The sequence below is a fragment of the Saccopteryx leptura genome, chromosome 5 (genome assembly GCF_036850995.1).
Source record: "Saccopteryx leptura isolate mSacLep1 chromosome 5, mSacLep1_pri_phased_curated, whole genome shotgun sequence".
Taxonomy (NCBI): Eukaryota; Metazoa; Chordata; class Mammalia; order Chiroptera; family Emballonuridae; genus Saccopteryx; species Saccopteryx leptura.
In genome coordinates, this window is record NC_089507.1 from 49,091,281 (window position 1) to 49,116,185 (window position 24,905).

Below are 24,905 nucleotides of genomic sequence, written 5' to 3' on the forward strand. Positions count from 1 at the left end.
AAAACTGTTGAGGCCATCAAAACAAAAAGAACCAGAGAAACTATCACAGCCAAGAAAATACTAAGGAGACATGATGACTAACTATATTATAATATCCCAAATGGGATCTTGGACTAGAAAAAGAACATTATTTAAAAACAAAGAAAATTTTAAAGTATGGATTTTAGTTAAAAATAAAGCAACAATATCAATTTATTAATTATTTTAAATGTTTTATATATACCAATGCTAGATATTAAAAATAGGAAATACTGAGTTAGGGGTACCTATCCACAAATATTATGTACTAACTTTACAACCTTTCTGTAAATCTAAATCTACCTTAAAATAAGTTTTTTACTTAAAAAATAAAATATAATAAAACTAAACTGAATAAACAGAATTGAGTCCTTCACCATGAAAAACTGATAAAAGCACTGTAGCAAAAGCTTTCAGACCTTACATTCTAGGGAAAACCGCTTAGCTTCTATTTCACCCCCATATGTTATTCAGCCTTAACATACTTGTCTATGTTTCCACTGACCCTGCCAAGAAGTACCCTGGTGGCTTTTGTATCTTGCAGGCCTTAGCAGATCACAGAGTTGGCTTGCACTTCAAGTGGCTGTCAGACACTGTGGTGCCCTATTGCTATCCAGGACAGTTCTCATGAATCAGAAAGTACTGATTTAAAAGGTGAGCAAGCACCTATACTGCTGATCTCAAAGAAGAGGGTTCAATTAGCTTGCCTCTGGGACTCATGAGAAAATAGAGACAGGGTATTGTTAGTTCTTTTTCATATTTATTTAAATGAAAAAACTAAAATCTCTGTCCAGGGCAGAGGTATCATACACACTACCAGATAAGATTGTGGCAGAAGCTGTAGTGGAGATCAACTTCAGTTCATTAAAACAAATCCAGGCAAAGTGCTAAACCCGATGAGACACCAGGATTGAGACATAAATGAGGACTGTCTATTAAAAAACAGGATATGGGGTTATTTAACTGGATAAATTTCCCCAGAAATCTCAGTTGCAAGAGATTTTTGTTGATATAGCTTTGTTCATATAGTAAGGGTTTAAAATTCAGATGTCTTTGGTTTCTTTTATTTATAACTAAACTTGCCAAATTGAGGCGAAGTAAGACTTTGGCAAGTTAACCTCACCTGTTGTCGTAATTTTACCAGACACACAAGCCAAGACAGGGTAAGTGACTGGAGACATTCACAAGGATCACTTTTGTCAGAGACATGATTCCAACTGAAACTTCCAGCCCCAGGCTTGCTCTTTTATTCACTATCCTAATAGTTTATGCTGAAGTTTTATTTCTCTTTATATTAATACTGAGGTTCCTTTGGTGCTTTGCTTTATAACAGCCTGAATGGCAGTTACAGAAATAAAGGAATTAATGGAATAATTTTTAAACACTTTTTTGTAACACTTAAGCTGGGCTTTTACAAGACTAACCAACTGAATATAAAATCAAAGGTATAATTCAACCTGATCAACCTCCTTCCTAGTTACCAGATAATTTGCATGATATAATTTTTTCAATGATTTAATCAACATCTCTTTAATGAGCATCTATCACTGTGCTAGGAACCAGAATAAGATGATGGGGGTGGGTCAGAGAATTAAATATCCAATCAGCTTATCTGGTATGGAAGATTCACAAGTGAGTATAATTCAAAGCAACACATGTTATAGTGTGTGTTTGGGGACACCAGCTGGAGTAATAATATGACTCTTAGATAAGGTAAAGAGTCATGAACACTAATATTTGAACTTTCTAGCTGGAGTCATGAAAGAAAAATCATGGGTGCTAATGGTGATTGCAGAATGACAATTGTCCTTATAGTCTGTCATTTGAGAATTTTTAAGGCCATTAGTTAGGGTTTTATAGAAAGTTATATTGGAGCCTGATAATATGGTTTTCCCAAGGTCATCTAAGAGTGGAGACGTATTTATTGAATGCCATTTAGCTACTTTGTAACGAATATTATGTAGTTATAGATAACAACTTAGAAGTGAGAAATACTAATTTTTATCCATGATGCTCTGTGTAAGGACCAAGAAAAGATCAAAATGTTAGATTCAGGAAAGTGTGCTGGGATTGACAGAGTGTAGAAGCAGAGACAGGGAGGTAATGATAGGGACCCTGTAAGGCTGAGAACAAAGGAAGACAAACGTTTGCATTCCATTGGTTAGAGACCCTTATCAGAAGTTTATGTTTGAAATTCGCCAATAAGCTAGACCCAGCCCCTGTTGCGATGCTGTGTGCGCCCCCTTAGCAAATAGGTAACTGCCACATCTGCTTCTGTATGATGGATGCTTGCTTACTTAGGATATATAAGGACCTAGCTGTAAGCGCCAGGCGCGATTCCAGTTTGTAGCTCCTTGTGGGTACGGTGTCTCCAGACACCTGGGAATTCGCCCCTGCGCAGGTTAAACTGGCCAATAAAGAAACATCTATAATCCTGAAAGTCTCCGACATCTGTTCTTGTACCCGGTGCATGCTACACTCTGTATTAAAGCATCATAGGTCCGTACTAGGGAAGCATAAAAGGAAATAAAAGTCAGCAGAATCACCAAAGGTAAAAAGTAAAAGCAAAAGCAATGGTGAGCACTGGAGAAGTTCTACCTGGTAGAGAGCATGGCGAAGAATGACACAGTAAGCACCTCCCGGGAGCTGCAAAAAGGTTTTCATACCAATGATGGGACATCTCTGGCCTTGCTTAGTTCTGCCATGCAGGCCTTTGCTGAGATTGTGGGCCTTGCCTCCCTGAAACCAATGAACTTTGTCTAACAGAATTTTGATTAAGACAACTTTACTTAGTAAATGCTGAAAGTAATACGTTTCATATAAACTACAATTTAATACCTATAACATATATGAAAGTTTTATTTCAAGGATATAAATTTGTTAGATTACAAATCTCTCTCTCTCTCTCTGCTCTAAAATGAATAAACAACAACAAAAAAATCTTTAGAAAAAGAAGAAAAGCCTGGCTTGTGGTGACATAGTGGATAAAGCATCAACCTGGAATGCTGAGGTCGCCAGTTTGAAACCCTGCGCTTGCCCAGTCAAGGCTCATATGGGAGTTGATGCTTCCTGCTCCTTCCCTCTTCTCTCTCTTACTCTCTGCTTTAAAATGAATAAATAAAAAAATCTTAAAAAAACAAATATGCATTAAAGCATTAAGGCTTAGGTGACAGGGAAGAAGCTTACAATATCAATTATATATGATTCTTGCAAAGTTTAGTCAATAATATTGTCTTATTTTTATATATTAGTGGTAATACCAATCTACGCATAGATTTTTAAGCCTTGTTAATTTTCTAGAAATAGCAAGAAATATTGATTTTACTCAACCAGCTATGCTACTCAATATACTGTTTTAAGAAGAAAAATTACACAGAAGACAAATTTCTTTTAAATGCACATAACCAATAATGTAAAATTTTATTATTCAGTTATAGTACTAAATTCTCAGAGTAAATCAGCCAAAGAAAATTGAAATTTAAAAGTAATTATAAGTCATGTAAACTTAACAATTGTTTACAATGTAAGGAAAAATGTGTTAAACATTTGAATTATTTCTATAAATTAAAGTAAATATAAATTTTCATAACTATTATTTGTCTTAACCTTATTAAACTGCAAACATAGTATATGATAACACTGCATATTACAATAAATAGAATTATATAAAATTATTAAGATAGTATTCAATTAATAAGCATATAATTTATGTTATATATGCCACATGCAACAATTCTAGGGGAATATGTGACAGAATATAAATACTGTTTTATTAACCTTAGGGAATGTAATTAGTGGCAAGAGAAAAATTTTATTTTCAACTAAATCTTCTATGAGTTTTAGGAGTGTTTCAATACAACTGATATTTTCAGACATGCCACAAAAATTAATTGTAATATCCAGATATGTATGAAGTTTTTGAAATGTTGATATTTAAATATTGAAGCAATACATGCCGCAGGGAATAAATAAGAAACTTGCACTTCAGCTCGAGGGGAGAAATTGCTTTATTTTATGTATGAGGTTTATTGATCATGGATCAAATGTAAATTTAAGCTAATATCTACATGTATCTTAATGTTGCTATGGCTGCTAAAGCAAACAAACAAACAAAAGGAATTGCAGAAACATATGCATGCAGTTTTCTAGAAGGAGAAGATAACGCCACAATGGAGATTTCCAGGATTACAAAGCTATTACACTCATAATGAAAAAGGCCCAGCCTCACTCTATCAGCAACACACACACACACCAAACTCTCAGCTCTCCACAGACCTTTCTGCTTTAAAACTTGTGAGCAGAGCTCTTTTAGACTGATTGTTACACCACCAAGGAAATATCCCATCCTCTTAGAACATTATTGGTTCCACAGAGGTTCTATTGCTCTGAAATTGCAGGAAGGAATCAATGAGCAAGTAAACCTGAAACAGGTGAGCTACCTTTAATTTTCTCCTGAAGAGAAATTTAGCTCACATTATAATTATTTTGCAACAATCATGGTTTTGGTTTTTTTTTTTTTTTCCTAAGAGAGAGGAGGGGAGATACAGAGATAGACTCCTACATGCACCCTGACCGGGATCCACGCAGAACCCTCATCTGGTGCCCCGATGCTCTGCCCATTTGGGGCCATGCTCGCAACCAAGCTGTTTTTTTAGCACCTGAAGTGAAGTTTAGCACATTTCAGTGCCTGGGGCTAGTTAGCTCAAATCAATGGAGCCACGGCTATAGAAGAGGAAGAGAGAGAGAGTAAGAGAAAGGGGAGAGGGAAGGGTAGAGTAGCAGATGGGCACTTCTCTTGGGAACCTTGACCAGAATCAAACCCAGGACATCCACATGCCAGCCTGTGCTCTACCTCTGAGCCAACCAGGGTTTTTTTTTATAGTTAAAAACAAATATAATTTTCTATAGTTAAAATCAAATATAATTTCTACTTTTCTATTTAAGTTGTTATTTACTTACATTTCTGCAGTATTTTTTATCTTTTTTCAAATAAGACTTACATTTTTTTCTGAAGTGGCTTATGTTGTTGAAGTGATTTAATCTAGAAAATGAATGTTTTTTACCTTCTTTTCCTCTTAGAAGCATTTTTAAAAGGAATAACGATTTTTAAAATTCATATGCTTCATTGAAAGAGTCAATCTCCTAAGTAATTTTACTTATTTTTTAAAAGAAATTGTTACTCTAATTAGCAAATGATATATATATATATGTCTGTCAGTACAATCTATAATCAGGGTAGTCATATATATTGTATCAGTAGCCTCCCTTATCAAAAATATGAATGATTTTTTTCAAGTTTTTATAAAACATTTTCTTTTCTGTTTATTCACTCCTATTATTTAACTTACTGGTTAAGCTCTGAATCACTCCCTCATTCCCTGTTTAACCTAAATTATTTCTCAAAATATTAAAGTTTTTAAAATGTTTAGTGCTAGAAATGTAGTTCTCAGTAAGCCGAAGGTTGCCTGTATCTTCCCATGGCAGTTAAAGTGAGTTATTCCAAAGAGAGGTACATAAATTTTAAATCTTGAATATTTGCTCCTGTCACTTAAGGTTTCCTGGATTTTGTTCTACACTACTAAAATCAATATAAAAAGAAACATATATACATGCATTCAAATGTATTTATTAACTACTATGCATATTTTCTACTTATTTTGACTGATATTAATAACGTATTTGTCAGATACTAATATTTTTAAGTAAGATATATATATAACAATGTGGAAAAATTCACAAATTTAAATTTAATAACAAAAGAAATGTGTAAAGTGATATACTTATATGTGTAAGAATCTATATTTTTGACAATAAAAGAATATCATAAAAAGGGAAACTAAATTTGAACAATAATAGTCATTTTACTTTTTATTTAAAAATTCTCATTGATATATTACAAAATAAAAGATTTAACCAATTACTGCATTAGTGTGTATTTTATCTACTAAAAACTGTAGTTTAAATAAATCTTCAATTTTTTATTTATGATGATAAAAGACTATAGGAATTTGTTTAAAATGAACTTGTTTAATTTTTAAAGCAGAGAAACATTAGTAAAAAATGGTATAAAATCTAGTTTGAACTCTACTATCTATCAACTTTGAGAATTTTCTGTCACAAATATGCTAAAAGTGATTTCTGAGTTGGTTGGGCAAATGAGTTTGTAAAATTTGTATTTTTTTAGTTTGCTCACTTTTATTGTTAAAAAATGGCACTGGGCAGCCATGTGTGTGCTTGCCCTCAGAGCAGGGCAGTTGATTGCAAATTTTGGATTGTATTCCTGCTTGGAAAAGGGCCATTGTTTTTGCTACTGTTTGCTGGAGAAGGGGTCTTTGTCAGCCCAGCCAGTTTTGCAGGGAGAGCAGAGAGAATGCAGAGTGTTGAAGAAGAAGTGAGTTTTGCGGGGAGAAAGAAGGAGTGCAGATGGGGACCAGAGCTGAGGGGCTTATGAGCTCCGCAGACAGGAGTGGGGCCTTTGACTCCAGGAGGAACTGGAGGGTGCGGCAGGGCTTTGGGAGCCCTGAATGAAAGGGAAGCGTTTTCTCTGTGTGTTTGTTCATAGGCTGTCGAGACTTTAATGAAGGAATAGCCCAACATTTTTTGGCTCTACTGTTTCTTTACCGTCTGCCTGAATCCAGTGTGAACCTGCACGTGAATGGCCACGACGATGGTGGTCTCTGGCCATTCAGTTCTAAGGTATGATAATTATATTTTACGTGAATGGCCAGGACGATGGTGGTCTCTGGCCATTCAGTTCTGAGGTATGATAATTATATTTTAACAATATTTTACTTATAAAAATAAACTGTAATTAAGTTAATTAATATACAAATATAGATGTTAATATAATTAAAACATCAAAAATCATAAAATAACACTAAACCTTCCTGACTACTACCCAAACTTTCTCCTCCTGAAATTTTTTGTAATATATTTTATTTCTTCCAACATCCTATGTATTTATGTGCATAAACCCATCAATATGGAACTTTATCATCGTATGCATATTAATATTTAAATTTTATTTCACTTTATAGGAAAGATAAAACAATGCATTTGGAAAATTGAGTGTATAAACATTGAAAGAGAAGAGTGGTGATTATTTTATATTGAACGCCTACAGAAGGAAGGGGAAACATCACGCCTCTATAATTAATTGTTTTGCATTTACTCTATCCTAAGGCCTGGGCTCTGCCACTTTCTCTGAAACTTGGCCTCTCAGAGAAGATTATCTTGATGTTAGAATTGACACTATCATAGCTAGTGCACCAATTCTGTATAGTGTTCAGTTTTTGAGTGACTCAGAGTTATGTGATGGATATAATTTTAAACAACCTTTTTAAATATATGTGCCATATATGCTTTGAAACATAAATGCAGAAATGAACCTGTCACCCAAAGTAGACTCAAGAAGATTGTTACGTCAATGGCTGACATTAAACTAAATTTTTCAGAAAATTCAAGAGACTCCTTACCACTCCGTGAACACATTCAGTTAGGACATTGTGTGTTTCAAGGATAAACGAAGGTCAGGTTCTAACCTACACCTCAGAAATGTTTATATGAGCAAAGATTTTCAGTAAATCCAAAAAATAGAAAGTCTTTTATTTCCCAATCTGGGAATTTTGTCCATCGAAGTGGAACTAATAAGTGAGGTAAAAATATATATATAAAAATTCTAGTTTAGTACTTTATCTGGTTGACCAGAGATAAAGGGTCAATATGATATCAAGCTCAAGATGGAGATAAAGATAAGAAGAGGAATAGTTAAAATTTATCTAGGATCAGTGAACTGGGTCAATTTTTCTGACTTTTTTTTTTAAAGGACACAGTAATTTTTATCCACTTTTACTGCACTTAGGAAGGTATTGAAAATCAATTTTGGTGAGATGCACAATCTAGTATTTGGGGGCTGAGATAAGATCACCCTATATCTCTACATATCACTATGTATTAAGTGAGTTTAAAATGTGATACTTTAGTAAGAAGAGAGACTTGATTCTGCCTCTAAATGCATATGAGGGCCTGGTTATATAAGTTAATCAGTAAAGTTTAATTATGCTTTTGTAGTTGAATAACTATGTATATCCACTGTAATTAAAAAATAAAAATAAATAAACAATTGGAGAAAAAGGCATCTGTTATTAGAAACAATTTGATGGACTTATTTATCTGATGAACATAGCAGTACATATATATGTCTGCTTTCAGTATTTTCATGGTTCAAAACCTCAGATTCTTGATTATGGGGAGTTGCTGAAAAGACAGACTGAGACATTAAGTAAATGGGCTAGTGAGGGACATCAAGACAAGTAAGAAAAATGAAAGAGAGGAAGAAACAGAAGAGAGAGAGGAAAAGAGAGGGAGGGAGGGAGGAAGATACATCAGAAGACAAAAACCTTTAAATAGAGAATGTCATTTGCAGGTGTAAACTTGTTGAAACTATCCAAGGGCTGACATTATGCACAAAAGTCTTTCAATATCAGAGGAATGATCCACAATCAGCTGTATTTGTGTTTGGGGATGAACTGGGTTTGTCCATGCTTTCATTAATTTACTGATGTATTTAACATATTTCTTTCAACTCTTCTTTTAAGTTATTTAGTAGGCCCTAGGGATTTTTCAGACAAGACATAAATGAACCTTCCTTTCATGGAATTGTATGATCTGTCAGGGTTTGTAATCTAGGATTTGATAATCCAAAAAAAAAATAGTCATTGTGTAAGCATAATATTTTTTTCATCATATTAAATACTTTTAATTATGGCAATTAAGTGGAACTACAAAATATCTTAGGTTTTATATATTATAAAACCTGATATTCTAACTTTAGAAAAGGTTTAGATTAATCAAGTTTTGAGGACACTTAATGTATTGTGTTCTTCCAAAGAACTTTCAGAAATATAAATCATCTAGGAAAATATAAGAATCATATTTCACTATGAGTAAAGACTCCTAAAAAGCTGTAACTCAAACAAAATTAATGATGACTTTATCACATATAAATCTAGGACAGAAAACAAGAGCTGGTGAAGTCTCCAAGATTTCAATAATACCCCAACCTTCTTTTGTCTTTCTGCAGTCTCTGCATTGCATAGAAAAATACATCTTAGATGGTTACCCTGAAATTTGGTAGTTAGATGAGGACAAGAAAATAATTTGCTGAAATACAGGAACCCTTAAGAGCATTATTTTTTCTAAGATTCTCTGGAACTTTGTAAGAACACACACAAACACACACACACCCCTACACAGGCTGATGTGTCCAGTCATTTTGCAGTATATAGTTAACCTCTATGCTAAGGAGTCTGCAAAAAGTGCTACAGTAAAAACAAATACAAATGGTGTTTTTTTACTATCTTGATAGCAGGAAAGAAAAAGAGTGAAATACTTTCAAACCAATAGTATTAATGACTTTAAGCTCTCCTTAGCTTATTTTTGGTACCAAATCAAATGTCAAGGAACAAAATGAAAGAGGTAAAAGGATGAAAAAAATATAGTGTAATCACCGACTGATGTAGTTTAAAATGATGAGATTCATTGTAGCTAATGCTTTGGGCATCTTTACTGAGCAACAGATTTCTCATAAATAATCTAATACTTAGTGTAATATTGGTTACCATCATTTTAGTTAAAAGGTGCTAAAGGCTTATTAGATAACAGTCTATTTCTTGCCTTTTGCAGGCTAGAGTCCCCGGAGACAATATAACACTTGATCTCAGTCAAAAGGCCAAGAAGAAATAGTTATGATACATTGGAAAACATATTATGATCCAATGGCACTTGCTCATTTGCCAGAAGATACATAGAATAGCAAGAAATCTTAAATATATACAACTGAATTTTATTTTAATATCAGTGGGGGAATAAAAACCATTAAGCTTATATTTCATTTTTGAACTGTATTTTCTTGTGTGTTTTTTATTGCTTACTGCATAGTTCAATAAACACGATCCCATTTCTCTCACATTTGTATTGTTATCTTAATAAATTAAAATGTTTCTAGTAAAATCTAATTTCCAGGTTGTTATAATTTTTAAAAACTATAATTTCTAAAGGTTTATGGATAGAACTATAGCATTAGTTTTTTGTATTCTTTCTAGAACCAAAGGTTCCTGAATTTCAAAAATACTGGTAGCAAACCTTGAGAAGCATTTACTAATTTTTTTAATACAACACAAGCTATTTTTAGTCATTGTGATTTTTTAGCTACACTTGTATTTCTCTAAGCCTTCCAGGGTTTTAGCTGTGATTTCCAACTAACTTTTTTTCTCACTTATAGAAGTATGTGCACATCCCTTTATTTTAGTGAAGATAACTGTACTATATATAAAATGCTACCCTTGAGTCATTGGTGAGCAGAGATAGTACCAGAGCTACAGCTGAATTTCTCAGGAAGAGCACACTATCTTCTCCAGCTTCTCCATGCATGAGGCTTTGATCAGATTCACTCTAAGTACATCTACTTCTTAAGTATTCAATTTCTTCTTACTTTTATAATTTCAATCTACAGGGGAAAATATTATCCCTTACTCTTAATACAAGGCTGGTATGCATGTTTAAAAACCTTTGCCATCTGTTGATAAGCAGTAAAGACAATTGTAATAATAGATTAAGAAGCAATATCTGTGTGACAGGTACTATTCAAAGCCCTTTATATCTACTCTCTTATGTAAATCATTCATCAAACCTATGAATTAGGTATATTAGTTGTGAAATTATTATCACCATGTCGCAGATGGAAAACTGAGGCACTGAGAAATGAAGTGACTTATCTTGAACGAAATACAGTTGTGATGAAGCTAGATAAGCTCTGAAACACAGAAATGTGACACAGAGTCTGGGTGCAATATCACATCTCTAAAATTCAAATATAATCCAATTTAGTAAATATTCTGCATTAGTTTTTTTTTTCTAATTAAATCTATTGGGGTGACAGGATTATATAGGTTCTGCAAAAGTTTTTAATGTGAAAAATGTAAGGATCAAGAAAAGATCAAATTGTTAAATTCAGGAAAGTGTGCTGGGATTGCCAGAGTGTAGACGCAGAGACAGGGAGGTAATGATAGGGACCCTGTAAGGCTAAGAACAAAGGAAGACAAACATTTGCATTCCATTGGTTAGAGACCCTTATCAGAAGTTTATGTTTGAAGTTCAGCCAATGAGTTAGACCCAGCCCCTGTTGCTATGCTATGTGCAACTCCCTTAGGGAATAGGTAACCACCACTTTTGCTTCTGTATTATGCTTGCTTACTTAGGATATATAAGGAACTAGCTGTAAGCGCCATTTGCAGCTCCTACTGAGTACGGTGTCTCTGGACACCAGGGAATTCGCCCCTGCGCAGGTGAAACTGGCCAATAAAGTTACATCTATACCTCTGAAAGTCTCCGACATTTGTTTTTTTTTTTATATATACCCGGTGGATGCTTCAAAAAATATTGCTGTAAAGGGTGTGAAGACTTCAATAATGATTTAGAGATAGCAATCTCCATTGAAACTAATAATAAATGGTAAAGACGAACACTGATAAGATGTTAATGGAGCTATAAGGTATGGTCCAGTGGTAAACTGTTTCATAGCCATATTTAAGAGAAATATCATTTAGAATGAAAAGGTGTACTAAATTTACTAGAAGCGTATTTGGAGTAATAGAATTAATTCTTGACCAGGACTCATAAACATAAGTTTAAATTTTACCTCTGTCATCCATTTGTGATTTTAGAAATGTTATTTATCCTCTCTGAATCTCAGTTTCTTGTGAAATTTAGAAACTAATCATATAATACTTCAGAAGGTACAATAAAAATTAAATATTCAACACATGAGCTGGGTAAAGGTTATTAAAAGTTGTGGAAAGTATTAGCTTTCAGGTATATTTTATCCAATATTTTATAGTTAAGTATTGATATTTATCTTTATTTTATATATGACATTGAATCTAGAAGGGGTAATAAACACAGACAAGAATCAAATAAATGTCTTTTTATGCCAAATTTCAATATTTACCCACTACCCAGAAAAGTCAGAATGGGCATTCTACATTTAAAAAAAAAAATCTATTTTTACCTAGTTTCAAAGAAATAATTTTCTGTATAACAATAACTTATGAATTTTTCTGTCTATACTTCTGAATAAAATCACTATCCATATGACATAAAATTTATTTTTCTCTCTCCTTTAAAAATGGTTTATTCATTAAAATACTATGTCTTCATCTGAGATTATTGAAGCTTGGTTCTGCTATTATTTTTATGAATACTTCTTTTCTAAATTACAGTATAAAAGAAGAGCATTTATAAATCAAAGATGCAAATTTTGCCTTATGCCTAAAATTATAACATTCTATCAATTACAAAAATTTTGGAGTGTGGAGTGATCACAGTAGAAGCCACACTTCATAATTCAGGTGTTTTCTACCACTGTTATATAGAGCCAGCTGTTCGACCTACTGTAAACACTGAATCATCCCTTTTTTCCCTGGGGATTTGAGTCTTGTACTTCCCAGTTGATGAGACTAGAAAGGCATTTCGAAGACGCTTAAACACATGTATTTTTAAAACTTTGAAATATTTGTCACGATAATTGGTTAATTAAGCAGTTTTAAAACATCAAATGTTCTAACACTGATCACAGATAAGACTCTGATAGTGATAAATGAGTGATCTTCCTTACTGTGGATTTGCCGACCTGATTATTTCTCTAATTATGCCAATTTATCTGCCTCTAATAACAAATATGCATTTCTCAATTTGATTTACATGTTCATGCCTCACCATAACTAACAACCTTTCAGGTCTTAAAACAAAACAAAACAAGAAACAACATATTTTTCCAATTCGAGAATAAAAGCAACAACACAAAGTACATTTCGTATTGTTGGCCCACTCTCTGACAACCAGAGATAGATCTCTTCCGTTAGCTAAGTTTTAGGCCCTGTTCTAGAATACATAACAAGTTTAGGTGCAGGGTGTGAGGTTGGAAAGGATCTCAGAACTAGTTTGATTGACTTAAATTGAAGAGAATAAAGAGTCAGTTGGAGAAGAGAAATAATATATGTGAAGAGAAGGAAGGAAGCAGGAGGAGGTGCTAGACTGAGTGATAGGGGATTAGAGAAGGGAGATAGGAAATAGTACAGTGATGTCATGGGTGCGATTTTGAAGAGAAAAACGTTTAAGAAATATACTTTAAAGTTATTGTGTTGGGGACCGGATAAATAAACAGGGCATTTTTGCAATCTGGACAGAGGTGCTGGGCGCAACCCCCACCTCACCTGCCTAGTTAACAAAGAGCTACACCTAATTCTCATTTGTATCACCCATGTTCTCCAGAAGAGGCTGGAAGCTAGTTTCTTATTGGTGTAAAGTAGATTTGAATGGTATGGTGGGGGTTGTCTTTGAGTTACCTTGGAAACTTAATTGAATTGCTAATGGATTATGTTTTTTCCATGAATAAAGGTGGATGCGCTTTTAGGAGCAGTTACCTTATGGCTCAGGAACAGTAGAGACTGTTCGCCGTGGCACCCTCCTGAACCCATCTGTATGTAAATATCTTTAACTCTCTATCATTTATTCAATTCCATACCTTTTCCCATTCGAGACCCTGTATTAGACTCGTCATGGCTGGACCGTGACAGTATTGCTTGATGTTATGTATGGGAACATCCTTTTCAAGTTTAACATAACAGTTAAGATTTAGACCATTTTTCAGTTTATTGAAGATATATGCTAGGCAATAGATGAATATTTTTGTTATGCAGGGCAATGAGATATGTTACCTCAGCATACTGAAATGAAAGAACCCTGTCTATACCTTCTTCCAAAAAGAAAAATAAAAAAAACACAAGGAAAAGCTTTTGGTAAATGTGAATACAGTATTGTCAATAATAAGAAATTATTTACCTCAGGACTCAATCCTTAGAAATTTATAACAAATATTCTCTTCTCAGTCTTTCTCCATGACGTTATATTTACCAATTGCATTTAATGCTAAAGTTTTGTTTTTTGTAGATATCTAAGTTATAATCTCACTTTATTTTGAAGAAGGCTTAGACACAGTAAGGATAATATTTGTTCAATTTATTCAAATTAAATCCTGTCTCTGCCTACTCCTTTATATTAAGAATTATTGAGAACCTCTGAGTGTTTAAAAGTATTGGCACTCTGGGACATCTCTGAAGGAAAATATTAACCTGGCATCAACATTTTTCTTTTGTACGTATTTTCATATTCCTCATACTGATTTCTTTCCCACGTGCAATTTCTCCTCTACCATTTTAGGCACACGAGCTACATGTTCTCTTTCTTCAACCTAGGTAAAGCCCATTTGTGGTTTTTATTATTATTATTATTACTATTTCTATAAGTTATAAAACTCGTTCTATTGGCTTATGTTAAAAACATATTCTGGTTCACCAATATGCAATAACCCTATTCCTCCCAGTCTTCATTCTTGCAATGCCAGATACCTGGGACATTACAGAACAAACAAGCATAGGAAAACTCTGCAAGGTAGAAAGAAGGAGGGAGACTGCACAGTGGCCTCAGGGCTTGAGGGAAACATAGAGATGCATCCCCTGGGCTACTCATTGTTCTTAACATCCTGACAGGACTCTGCAGAAACCACCAGCCTGGAACTGCCATCATGTACAGAGCGAAGGGACCTTGAAGAAAAGCCTGTTCACCCTAGCAGAGGATCAGAATAGTGTGGCCCAACCACAGCTGTTTGTCAATACTTGTATCCCAGCCAAACATCAACAGAGAAGTCATATTATAGTTTTACAAGATGTTACCATTGGAGGAAACTAGACTATTTCTTAGAACTGCATGTGAGTCAATTTCTTCCATATAAAATTTTAATTAAAAATATATTCTACCTATGCCTTTTTGAAAGTGTTTTTGTTTTCTTTGGATAAGTACTCACTTCATACTGTAGTTCAGTGGTTCTCAAACTTTTTAAAATCCTACAAATAATTATAGGCCCACTATATACAAATTTATGAGAAATATGTTATAATAATTAAGTCAGATATTAAAGAAAAAATATAAAGTCCAAGTGTGCTTTTATGGTAATTAGATGAAATAAATATGCAAAATTAAATTTATTCTGACATTAAAAACATTTTTATGTTACTTTTTTTGAGTTATGCTTTTTAGAATTCATAAAAAAGAGGGGTTAAAAAATAAAAAAAACGACAAAATGTTATCTTTATATATATATATATAGATACATTCTTAGTAAGATTTAGTAAATTTGGCAGGTCCTGGCGCAAATGTGTTAAGTTTTTTCATTCTTGTGTTTATGAGAAACATAAGCCTGATGTGTCCTAGCAATTTCTTCAATGTTTGTGCATATATTTGAAAGGCAAACTCTCATTTTCTTGTCAATACATTGAAGAATTCCTCTCTTTTTACTCTTAATTGTGTTGAGTGCATAGAACCCCCACCATGCATATCATCTTAAATTTACATCAAACAAAGGAGAGAAGAAACTTGCCTCCAGTCTTTCTGGGGAACATAAGGGTAGTGTAAACAATCCAGCTCGATAGATAGTTTAACAGCCTTTTGCAACCTAATCAGGCAAGTGAGGTGGGGAGTTGGGCAGACTGTCAGTTTACAGCCAATTCACATCTCTGTCCCCCAAAAATCTAAACTCCAAAAACCCTGTTAGTTTTTTGGTCCCCAACAGGTATATGTTTCTCTGGAATACCATAGGGCACACCTGGAAATCTTCTAGGGCGTACCAGTGCGCCCTGGCACACACTTTCAGAACCACTGCTGTAATTTCATAAAGGCTGCACTAATTTACAATCCCCACGGTGCATGAGGGTTCCCTCTTCTCTACAGCCTAGCTAATCCTTGTTATTTGTCAACTTTTTCATAATCAGCTTTCTAATAAGTGTGAGGTGATAATATTATTATAGTCTTGGTTTTCATTTCCCTAATGATTAGTGGTGTTGAGCATATTTTCAAGTGCCTGTTGGCCATTTGAATGTCTATGCATCTTTATGTTCACTGCAGTAATATTCACAATAGGCAAAATATGATAGTAACCTAGGTGTTCATCAATAGATGAATAAATACAAAAAATGTGATACACACACACAATGGAATATGACTCAACAATTAAAAAGAAGGAGATCTTGCCATTTGTAACAATGTGGATGGACTTAGAGGTTATTATGCTAAGTGAAAAAAAGTCAGAGAGAGAAAGACAAATGCTATATGATTTCACTTATATATGGAACCAAAAACAAACAAACAAAAAACAAGAACACACAAAACAAAACAGAAACAGACTCATCAATGCAAAGAACAAACTGATGGTTGCTAGAGGAGAAAAGGTGGGATAATGGGTGAAAAAGGCAAAGGGAATAAGAGATACAAATAAATAAGCCACAGTGATATAATATTACAGTGCAAGGAATATATCAATAGTTGATACTATCATAACTTCTTATGGTGACAAATGATTACTAGACTTATAATTATGTTGTAAGCTATACAAAGGTAGAACTATTATATATACACCTAAAACTAATATATGTCAAATATATCTTAGTAAAAAGTATAAATATTTTAATATATATTCTGTTGCAAGTTCTGTGCTATCTGCAGATTAACACATTATATCTAAGTGTCCTTTGTATTTTAACAGATATCTAAGTGTTAGAATAAGGTTTTAAAATGCTCATTAAAGCTCAGAGTGGGCCCTTTTCACATAGAGCCAAGTAACTTCTGAAATGTATGTATTTGTTCATTCAGTGAACTTTTCATCAGTTTATATGAAGTATCAGGTTTCAGAACTATAGAGGTAATAATGTGGTAGCCTTTATCTATTATGTGCTCATAACCTTGTGATGAATACACACGTAAACCCAAGTAAGATTATGAGTGATAAATACACTTGCACATAAGGAAAACACAGCTATGAGAACAGAGCACAGGAAAACAATGGCATACTCAGCAGCCAATTCTATATATGGATAGTAGACTCTACTTTAAAGTTGTGGAGGAACAAGTTTATTCTGCTAAACTTATGCTGCACCTGAGCAGTACTATATGAATGCCTCATAGCATATTTAAAGGATGTAGATTATACTGATGGCACACACTAGCTGTTTATAGCCATATTCCCATTTCCTCTTACTTTTTTTTTGTCAATGAGTGCCTGGAAGTCTTTCAAACATGTTAACAGTCTTTATTTTAAGATGCAGAAATTATTCAAAAGGCACTAACACTGAAAATACTTATGGAAAAAACTAAAGTGTCCTTTGCAGAAGTTTAAGTTTAAGATTTGAAAAACCTATAAGTCATAGGAATTAGAATGAAAAATCCTAAGTTAGCAAAGCAATATAAAAAGCACTCTTTCTAACTTTCACAGAATTCAGGTATTTTCAGTTTTCACCAACTTTATGCAGTTACTATGTATTTTCAATCAATTTTTTCTCACTTCATTAATCTTTAGATATTTTGAATATTTTGCTCATATTACTCAACTTTTTTTTTAACCTCTGGTAATCTTCATTGAATCTTAGATATTGTGGCTAATGTATTATGGAATATCTAGATTTTCTATTTTCTTTAAGAGAGTTGATTTTTATTCTAGCCAGCATTATTTTATCTGGGAACCATCTTGATCCATGGCTAGTGATGGTTTTAGCTTTATATGGAAGTTCTGGTGGAAGCTTTCTTTACTCTAGGACTAGTTTAGCTCTCCATATGAGGTGAAACTACCTTCATCTCTACTGATTACTTGAGTATGCAGTGAGGTCTCTCCACTATGGCTCATTGGAATTCTAACAACTAGAATTCCAAATTCAAACCCTATTTGAGCTCCACAAATTTTTGAGATTATATTTCCCCATTCGTTTCTGTTTGTCTATCTTTACAGATTATACACATATATAGTCATCTGCTCTAGGCTCCCCTCTGCAGATGTGTGAAGTTTCCTTGGGTAGCTCCATCTTATCTAATACCCCTTCCTGTTGGTTTTAGTTCCCATTGCCTCCTCTAACTTCTATGCTGGTTTCCTCATCCCACTAAAAGTCATAGTTTCTGCTTGTGTTTCCCCTTGCTGCATCATGTTCTAGGCATTTCCTCTAGGCCAAGATCCAGTCCAAACTTAAGGCTGGTATAATTTGTTCCTTTTTTTTGTAAGGAATATTGTATGGCCAGTAGCCACGGCCATTGTGACCATTCACATGCAGGTTCCCATTAGATTCCGGCAGACAGTAAAGAAATAGTGAAGCCAAAAAATGGTGGGCCATTCCTTTATATTAGCCTCACAACTGACTGGTGAGTAAAACACACACAGAGGGAAAACACTTCCCTTTTCGTTCAAGGCTCCCAAAGCCACTGACTCATCCAGTTTTTCCTAGAATCAAAGGCCCCCACCAGTCTCGGTCACCTCTGGTTCCCCATTTGCCAACATGGCATCTTACTCTGCAAAACTGGCTTCTCTCTCCTTCCCTTGCATCTTGGCTTCTTCTCCTTCTTCTCCTTCTTCTTCCTTCTAAAAAACTACCTGGGCCTACAAAGACCCCTCCTCCAGCACACCTTAGTGTATCAATAGCTCTTACCAAGTAGGAATGCAATCTGCAATCAACTGCCCTGCTCTGAGGGCAAGCACACATGTGGTTGCCCAATGCCATTTTTAACAACAAAAGTGAGCAAACTCAAATAACACAAATTTTACAAACTTATTTGCCCAATAGATATATTCCTCCAATTTCTGTTTTCCAATGTCTGAAAATGGGTGTCACATATTTTGTACAGTTTTCAAGTGTTTTGCACCAGGGTGTCTAATCCTATACTAGTATGTCTGTCATGGTCAGAGACAGGTGTCTCTGAATTCATTTTTAAGGGAGAGCTGTCATAATTTGCTCATGGATTGGACATAAGAAATAAAGAAGAAATGACTGTAAGACATTTACTTATTTATTTGGAATGATCAGATTACCATAAAGGGTATAGGAATCACTGTGGGAGGAGCAGGTTTTGTGTTTGTTTTTATTCTGAGGAGGGATAAAAGTATCCAGAAATAAATTGTCATACATTTCAGTTTTGACATATCCTTTAGACTCCATATAGGTATACTAAAGTAGATATTTGGATATATGTTTAAATTTCAGGAAAGAGAAGGGACCAAAAATTTGACATCCTAAAGCTGCTTTATAGGTTATTTGATTTTAAGCTGTTCGTTAAGAAACAAAAGATTTAGAAACTTTGACACTTCTCTCTTTCTTTCCCAAGAGATTCAGATAGAAAAAAAACTGCTTGAAGAAGGAGATCTTAGGATGCAGGTTGAGCCTAATTTGAATCAAGTATGGTAAACAAAAGGGCCTCAGACAGGTGCCTGCTAGCTCTACACCCAGTGTCCATTGTTTCAGAGTCACCCAGGTAACATCTTACTGCCAAGTGTGTTCAGCTCTTTCTCACCTACCTGTACACTGCCCATTTCCACTTCTGAAATCTGACATCCCACTCCCTCCCCCCTTTCTCTTTTGTCCAAAAAATGTCTTATATACACCATGCTGCCTCACTGTTTTAGGAAAATTTCATGGATTAATCATGTCTGTGTGAATTTTCCAAACATATGTATTAAACTTTTTTATTTTCTCCTGTTAATCTGTCTCTGTGATTTTGCTTATTAGCCCAGCTAGAAGAATTTAGAAAGTGGAAGGGAAAGAATTAGTATCCTTTATAGTCCCCACAAAAGAGATGCAAGATAATGATTTTATTTGCAAGTTCTCACTGTGGAGAAGATAAAAAAAAAAAAATCTTGAGACTAGGTAACATTTTCCTAGGCATTAAATATTTATATAAAAAGAGATGAAAAGTAGACTTCAGACCTTCAATCTGACCCCTCTTTAATGAAAAAGTGAATTCTTAATTGAGTCATTCTTAATAGGAAAAAAGTTTTCTTTCTTTTTTTTTTTTTTTTTTTTTTTTTTTGCTATTTAGGTGGGATGTAATAGTATAACTTTTTGTTTTCCTTTCAACTTGATATTCAAAGGGACACCAAGGTCACAAATATGGGGAGAAAGAAATAATTGAAAAACTTTAAATAGGTATTAAAGAGGAAGTAAGAGTTCAGATGTGTTACTTTTGTTCTACTGATTCTAATGGAAAGAGGATGCTTCCAAGAAATTGTGAAAAAGCATTTTGGAAACTCATCTATAGGAAGATGTGAGCAATAATGGCAAGATCAATTGGAGTGAAAACAAAGGACTGCTCCCAGGTGCCTAATATTTCATCAAGGACAAAGTGGCTTAGTGTTGGGCAAATGAGTTTGTAAAATCTGTATTTTCTAAGTTTGCTCACTTTTATTGTTAAAAATGGCCCCTGTCCACTTGAATGACACTGCCAGGTGAAACTGCTAATTACCTTCTTGCTTGGGAAGGGGCTTTGTTCTGCTAATATTGCTGGAGGAGGGTTTTCATGCCAAAAAGTTTTAAGAGGAAGAAGAAGAAGAGTCAAGATGAAGGGGAAGGAGAGAGAAGCCAGGTTTGCAGAGTAAGAAGCCATTTTGGCAGATGGGGAACCAGAGGTGACTTAGACTAGTAGCAGCCTTTGATTCTATAATAGGAAAACCCAGAGAAGATTCTCCTGGTTGTGGAACTGGAAACTGTGTGCGAGGATAGAATAAAGGAATGGCCCACCAGTTTTTGGCTCCGCAGTTTCTTTACCATCTGTCTGAATCTAATGGGGACCTGCACCTACCGGTAGCAATGGCGGAGACTGATGGCCATACACTTAGCTTCATCTTACTGTGGAAGTAGCCCAGCGTCTGGGGCCTCAGACCACTACCCAGTCTGTTAGGCCCAGGAGGAAGCCCAGGAAGGCAGAGATGCAGAATCTCCTTTGTATCTCATTTCCTCATCTGTACACCTGCTGCCAGGGCATAATGGTGCCTGGGTTGCGACTGGGTCTGTGCTTGCGCCCCCACTTTGGCTCATGTCTGCTACAGGAAGAGAAAGCACGTGAGAGTTTATGATTGAAAGAGCCCTGGACCTTTGTCAGGCTTTGATTATACCTCATTGGGTTTGAGAAGGGGTGAGCTTTATTTCAAACTAAACAATCTTCCTCATTCTTTGAGGGTTTGTACTGAGCCTTCCCCTTATCCAATCCCTTTCCTGGATCTTCCAGGGTTTTGAGTTTCATGCCTTTATTCTACCTGTTTCTTTTCCAATTTTCCCAGGCTAGACTTTTCCACTTTATGTTTGCAATTTTGGCTTCTATTGCACATACCTCATAGTTTTGCCTTGTCATCTGCCTTTGACTGTGCTCTCCTCAGCAGAGGAATTTCCCTTATACTCCCTTTCTCCACCCCTAGTAATCTATGGAAAAGAGTCAGCTGTTCCTTTGGAAATTGGAAAACCAGTCCTTTCTTCCTACTCAGGGGATGGAGGAACATTAATTTTCTTGGCAGGGCAGTGCAACGTTCTCCTGGAGTGTCTGGAAACTGTAGCTCCAGACTTAATCGAGCTTAATGACTGATTCCATTTGCTCCCTTCCTTGGTTAGTAACTACCTACCTACCTACCTACTGTAATACTACCATACTATATAGATGACGAGCCCCTTGGGGAAAAAAATTTTTCTCTATTTTATTTGTCTTTTTCATGCCAGTCTATGATTAATAAATAAGAGCTAAACTTTACTTAATATATGCCAGCAGGTAGGTGCTTATTCTAAGTACTTTGCTCTATTATATTTCATCACGTGAAGAAGACATTTATTATAAGATGCAATACTGTTAGTGAACCCCTAAGAAGGGAACATTTCAATTATAATTAACATCATAATTAATTTCAAATAAATAAATGTTAATAAGTAAAAAAATGCATCTTAGCATTTATATACAATTACACATTTTTAAAAATATGGCTACTTTGTGGCAGAAGAGAAGCCAGATATTTGAAAACATGAAAGAAAAAGAGAAATGTAAAAGGCAACATACATACTACAGCAAATATAATATAGGAAGGGCTCGAAAAAACTTACTCATTAATCAAACACATAAATAGTTTACTCTCATTTCTATCTGAAATAAGGACTTATGAAGACTTCCTGGAAAAGACCCAGATGAAACTATTATAATTTTGATTTCAATAAAATGTAACTCTTGAAATACATCAAGAGAAAGAAAGTTATTTAATTTCATTGCATTTGGCTCCATATTGGTTTTAAGTTACTTCATACTATACATAATGTTACTTTTAAGCCATGTATAAAAGTGATTTTCTGTTTGGTTCCATACCAAACTAATGTTAGCATTTTTGTAATTAAATTTGAAATTGCTTTCTTTTGTTTACTTAAGCAGTGGTGCTTATATCACAAGATTGTAAATCACTTAGACAATAATAAAGATGTTTCTGCAGTATTATATAAGACCTACAGTATTATCTGCATTTTGTGGAAACAAAGACCACTTAAAATTTTAATGTATTTTAATTATATAATTAATTTAATTAAGTCATATAATAATTATAATAAATAATACATTATAATATATAAGTAATTTAACTGTATTTTTAATGTATAATACTATAATTTTAATTTATATATAATCTTTGGAAAGATTATATTTTTTCTATAATTCCTGGCAGTTAATAACTGAATGTTAGTAAATTTAATGTGAAAGCCCTAACTTCCTTCCAATGCAATGATATTTGGAGGTGGAGCCTTTAGAAAGTAATGAGTTTTACATCAGATCATGAGAGTGGAATCTTCATGATGGGAATAGTGCTCTCATAAGAATAGATTAGAGGCCCTGGCCGGTTGGCTCAGTGGTAGAGCGTCGTCCTGGCATGCGGAAGTCCCAGGTTCGATTCCCGGCCAGGGCACACAGGAGAAGTGCCCATCTGCTTCTCCACCCCCCCCTCCTTCCTCTCTGTCTCTCTCTTCCCCTCCCGCAGCCAAGGCGCCATTGGAGCAAAGATGGCCCGGGCGCTGGGGATGGCTCCTTGGCCTCTGCCCCAGGCGCTAGAGTGGCTCTGGTCTCAACAGAGCGACGCCCCGGAGGGGCAGAGCATCGCCCCCTGGTGGGCAGAGCGTCGCCCCTGGTGGGCGTGCCGGGTGGATCCCTGTCGGGCGCATGCGGGAGTCTGTCTGACTGTCTCTCCCTGTTTCCAGCTTCAGAAAAATACAAAAAAAAAAAAAAAAATAGATTAGAGAGCCAACTTGCTTTCTTCCTTCTGTCTCCTGCCCCACCTTCTTCAACCTCTCTTTCTCTTTGATATACTGAGAATCTGTCCAATTGTATGTGAACAGATACAATGAATACAACTTTATAATCATTCCTGTACAAGGAAAATACTCATTAATAAGTTGACTTTCTTAGACACAAACAAAAGTCTTTCTCCCTTTAGGTCACCTGGCATTTTAGAATTTTTGAAAGAGAAAAGTATAATATTACCTTGTGTAACCCACTGCTACATGTTTTCAGAAAGTTTAGCTAACATCTTAACTACTAGGATTTTACTCTTTTGTATTTTCCAAATAATCTATAATGAATATTAGAGAGAGATAACATTGGTGAAAATTATCAAAAAGAAACCATATATATGAAAGTGGACAGAATGAATTAAACTGGTGTTTACTGCTAAAAGTTGGTGGTCTTTTAAATATTTGGTGCCTAAGATTTTCCTAAGATTTATCACTATAAAATATTATTCTATTACATAAATAACATGCAAAGTATTTTGACTAAATGAATGGTTGTTTCATCTACTAACATATCATAGAATTGGGAAAAGGTAAAACAGTAGCCTAGCCTTATTGATTTATTAAAAGATGCTCCAAAATTAGATTTAAAAAACCAGAGAGAGTGTTAGCAGTATTTCTCTGAAAGAAATCTTTAATTTTAGCATCATTCTGAATAGATGTAGGCGTAGTCATAGGATATGGTCATAATAAAAAATTGGGATTAACTTCTCAGCCACAGTCAGTACAAGGGGACTTCTGGTTAAAGCTCAGGATCTAGAATTAAATAGAGTACCTAGATTCATATCTAAGTAAAGTTATGTGGGTAAATTTCTTATATCTATGCAGGCTGCAATCCCATCATATGTAAAGTAAGCATGTAATACAATCTAACTCAAAAGGTTGAATGAGAATTTTTTTTTTTTTTTCTTCATTTTTCTCAAGCTGGAAACGGGGAGAGACAGTCAGACAGACTCCCGCATGCGCCCGACCGGGATCCACCCGGCACGCCCACCAGGGGTGACGCTCTGCCCACCAGGGTGCAATGCTCTGCCCATCCTGGGGGTCGCCATATTGCGACCAGAGCCACTCTAGCGCCTGAGGCAGGGGCCACAGAGCCATCCCCAGCGCCCGGGCCATCTTTGCTCCAATGGAGCCTTGGCTGCGGAAGGGGAAGAGAGAGACAGAGAGGAAAGAGCGGAGGAGGGGTGGAGAAGCAAATGGGGGCTTCTCCTGTGTGCCCTGGCTGGGAATTGAACCCGGGTCCTCCACACTCTAGGCCGACGCTCTACCACTGAGCCAACCGGCCAGGGCCTTGAATGAGAATTTTAAAATTATTTAGCATAATAACTTTAAAACAGTTGGAGCTTCCTAAAGAATAATTTTTATTATGATATTACCAATTTAGAGATGGATACTAAGATTAAATGACAAGATAGAAAATAGATACCAGGGTTCCTTTTAATGGGATTCGAGGATAGAAAGTTAATATGGAGTAATTGGAAAAGGAATAAATGGTAGTTAATAAATTTTAATTTATTCACTTAGTAATTCAAAGTTGGAGAAGTACCTTGGAATAAAGATATAATGAAAATGCATATTTTAAAATATCAAGTCATGTCAAATTACACTTAACATGTATATTTAAAATTTATTGTGCTGTGACATTTTTATTGCCATATT

At 34.9% G+C, this 24,905-nt stretch overlaps 1 non-coding gene across 1 annotated transcript; it reads right to left on the reverse strand.

Annotated features, from left to right (window-relative positions):
- Positions 1–24,460: 24,460 nt before the first annotated feature.
- Positions 24,461–24,536, reverse strand: TRNAS-AGA (transfer RNA serine (anticodon AGA)). The gene has a single exon. It is a non-coding gene; the product is annotated as a tRNA-Ser (tRNA).
- Positions 24,537–24,905: the final 369 nt, after the last annotated feature.